Genomic DNA, 4455 nt, shown 5'->3' with positions numbered 1-4455 from the left:
CATTATTGTAATTCATACAAATAATTGTACTTAGTAAAGTCTTCATTGACCTCAATTTCTATATGTGAACTTCAATTCAATCATGCATGTTTGCATGTTTCTCAACACTCCCCCTTTGAACGTTCACATGGAATGGGGTACTAGTTGCCTCACTAAAAACCTAGTTAGGTAAAACCCTGTGGAATAAAAACCATAGCTAGGGAAAAAGAGTACAACTATATTGTATTATATGTTTTGGTGTACTGCCTCGTTAAAAACCTTGTCAGGAAAAACCCAGTGGGATAAAACCTGATCGAAGGGAAAAAGAGTGCAGTCATATAATACTCCCCCTTATCTCATCATAGTTCACGAAGATGTCGCATTCCGGTTTTGTGAACTAACTGCTCAAATTTCTTCGAAGGAAGTGATTTGGTGAACAGGTCGGCAAGATTTTCACAAGACTGAATTTCTAGATATTTATTTCCTCGTCCTTTTGCAGATCATGTGTGAAGAACAGTTTTGGGGCTATATGTTTCGTTTATCTCCCTTAATATATCCTTCAGTTACTTGAGCGATACATGTTGTATTGTCTTCAAAGATGATGGTTGGGTCTTCTGTTATTGCGTTCATTCCACACTCCTTTTGGATATTACTGATCATCGACCTCAGCCATACACATTCCCGTCCTGCTTCATAGAGGGCTATCAACTCTGCATGATTTGATGATGTCGCGGTCAATGTCTGCTTTGTTGACTTCCAAGATATTGCAGTGCCGCCATAAGTAAACACATATCCTTTTTGTGACTTGGCATTTTGAGGATCTGATAAATATCCAGCGTCTGCATACCCAATGAGAGCAGCATCTTGTTTTGGTTGGTAATATAAACCAAGGTCTTGTGTCCCTCGTAGGTACCGGAGTAAGTTTCGAATTCCCTTCCAATGCCTATATGTTGGTGCATTGCTGTGCCTGGCTAACAAATTTATAGAGAAAGCTATGTCGGGTCTAGTATTGTTAGCTAAGTACATTAAGGCTCCAATTGCACTTAAGTATGGTACTTCTAGACCCAGAATCTCTACATTTTCTTCTTGAGGTTTGAATGGATCATTTTTCATATTCAAAGAACGAACAACCATTGGGAAGTTAGTTGGAGTTGCTTTGTCCAAGAAGAATCGTTTCAAAACTCTTTCTGTATAGTTTGATTGATGGAAAAAAATACCATGACTCAAGTGCTCAATTTGCAGTCCAAGGCAAAATTTAGTTTTCCCAAGGTCTTTCATCTCAAATTCTTTCATCAAGTATTTTGCAGTTTTCTCGAGTTCATTTGGGGTTCCGATGATATTTAAATCATCAACATAAACTGCAATGATAGCGAATCCTGATTGTGATCGCTTTATGAAAACACAAGGACTATCTTGGTTGTTTTTAAATCCTTCTCTCATAAGGTATTCACTCAGACGGTTGTACCACATCCTTCCAGATTGTTTCAATCCGATAAAGTGACCTTTTTAGTTTCATGGAAAGAAATTGTCTAGGCTTGTGGTTTTCTGGTAGTTTTAGTCCTTCGGGGACTTTCATGTAAATGTCTGTATCGAGTGACCCATACAAATACGCAATCACTACATCCATTATTCGCATTTGCAATCCTTTTGTGACTGTCAAATTTACCAAAAATCTTATTGTAGTTGCATCAACCACTGGAGAATATGTTTCTTCATAATCAATCCCTGGAATTTGAGAAAATCCTTGGGCTACAAGTCTTGCCTTGTATCTAATTATCTCATTTTTCTCATTACGTTTTCTCACAAATACCCATTTGTATCCAACGGGTTTTACACCTACTAGTGTAAAGGTTATTTTTCCAAAAACTTCTTGTTTTTCAAGTGACTTTAACTCAGCCAGCATTGCCTCCTTCCACTTTGGCCAATCACTCCTACGTCGACATTCTTCTACTGTTCTTGGTTCAACATCATTTTCATCAAACACAATGTCGATTGCGATGAAATTTGCAAATATTTCATTAGCGATAACATCTTTCCTATTCCACTGAGTCTTTGTAGAGACGTAATTCATTGAAATTTCATTGTTATCGATGTTTTGAACATCTTGTTCATTTCCCGTAGGGTTGTCAATGTTGGGGTTTGGTGAGTCCGACTCACCGCGGAAACAACCCCGCCCCGAGGAACCACTCGCAATAATTAAAATTATAAAGCATAAATAAATAATCACAAAGAAAAGGAGAACGAATCTTACCCTCGAAGCGAGCTTCGCCCAAAAACCGGGGCTCTCACTTGAAAGCTACGAGCACGTCAAGCGCCGTACCTCCGACAGTATCCACCCACAAAAGGCGAACACAACTTTAAGGTCCGCTACCTTGGAGTTAGCAAGGTCCGACCAAAACCCGAGTGTTATATGAGTTTAAGAGTTTTCCCAAAATTATGGAATGCTCTTTCTAACTCCCACTCAAGCACTTTACTCCAAATCCCAAGCTTGGTATTTATAGAGGAAAGTATGAGTGGGAGTTTCTATCCCATCAATGTGGGATCATGAAATTCCACAAATTAATTTAAAGCTGAATTAAATTAAAATTGCAAACTAATAATAAATCTACAAGTGGCATTACCATGTGAGATGGGTTGGTGAGGACCACATGGAGAGTAGGGGACCATACTTGCTCCCCACTCAATACTCTCCTTGTGCCACATGTCCTCCCCACTTGCTCCTATATTCCCATGCTTCCCCTTAATCCACGGCCCTATGGCTCGAGCCAAGCCCGAGCCCGGCCCGAGCCCAGCCCACACCCAGACTCGCACCAAGCTGCTGCTGTGGCGCGGTGCGGCTGCTTCTGTGGCATGGTGCGGCTGCTGCTGTGCTAGCGTGCCTAGCCGTGGCAGCTAGCTGCTGCACGCACCACGTGCTGCGGCTGCAAGCACGCACCAGCCAGCCATGCTAGGCTCGGCTTGGTGCTTGCTAGCCACCTTTGCTAGGACATTTTTGCCCCTAGCATTCGGATGCTCAGGGCACTCCGATGCTAGGGGTATTTTGGGAATATGGTCGATTTATTATTATTTTTGCGCGTCTCGTCTTTTATTATATTGACTCGACTTTCGACGATTAGTTTCGACGCTCTAAGCTCGAATTACCGACGTCTAAATATTTAACACTCGGGCGACGAATTAATTTCTTCCGAATTAATTCGTCGAGTTGGTTCGTATATTTTGCTTGGGTGTAACCCGAAGGGTTCAGTCAAGATTAAGCTGTAATATTAATTATATTAATATTACTGATTGGAAGCGGCCTCCACCCAGGCATTCCGATCACTTGACCTTACTTAATATATTAGCTTTCTAATAATTCTGAACCCGCTATCAGAATAATACACTTGTTCGAAGGACACCATTCCTTTCAATCTCCCACTTGTCCTTCCGGACAAGTGTGCATATAGTGTATAGCCCTTATCCTATGTCTCTTCATGAACTACAGAGTAAGATTACTCGTCATCTCTGTTACGTCCTGAAGTGTGTCTCGAAATCCGAGTTTGACTGTCAATAAGCAGATGATCCATCTGAGCACGGCCATGCATTTTTCATAGTCTCGCTCTTCGAGAGGCCTTGTAAACAACAAGACATGTTCCCTATTGTTAGTAGGGGGACATTTCCAGTCTTGTAATGTAGCTTCTCTTACTAAGAGGACTCACCCGCCTGATATCTGTCTTTATAATCCCCAGTTACGGCAGACGTTTGGCGGATACCAAAGTGGACCAGTACTCAAACAAGAGATCTCCCACTACTCATGGTCAAAGGAAAAGAGTTCCGATAGTAATAATGAGAAAATACTTATGACGATTTTTAAATCTCTTAAAGTATCCTCATAGGTCGATCCATTATGGTTCTAAACCAATACCTGTGCAAATGATTTATATCCTTGTAGCACAAGAAACGGTGCTATAAATCATACTACATACTAATCTCTAATGGTCATCAATCGTCCACAAAATATGACCTTGATTAGGGATAATTTTCGATTAAAATATTCAATGTTCACTTAATAGGTGTTTCTTTATCCAAGCCATTGACTTGATACCCTATTTTGAATATTTATTAAAATCGAATGGACTCATTATTTAATTCTAAACCACAATTAAATAGTTTTGTGGAATATTTAAAAATATTTTATTCCACCATGAAACTTCACAATGTTTCATCTTATGATAAATGGTTTTTCCCAAATGTTTAAAGAGTAATACTCTTCATACAACATTCATAGAAATCACACCCATATTTGATATGCTTGATTTCTTTCATGCAATTATGAATGTTGTCATTCACTTATTGCAAAGGTTTAGTTAAAATTACTTTGCAAACCTTAGCATCTTCATTATCCACCATTTCCATAATAAGATGATAAAATTTTGAGAGTGTTAATGGATTACATGTGATTCAGGATTTATTGTCCAAGCAATGGCTCCCACTCATTTT

The sequence above is a fragment of the Chenopodium album genome, chromosome 27 (genome assembly GCF_948465745.1).
Source record: "Chenopodium album chromosome 27, dcCheAlbu1.1, whole genome shotgun sequence".
Lineage (NCBI taxonomy): Eukaryota > Viridiplantae > Streptophyta > Magnoliopsida > Caryophyllales > Amaranthaceae > Chenopodium > Chenopodium album.
Note: the sequence above shows the minus strand (reverse complement) of the source record.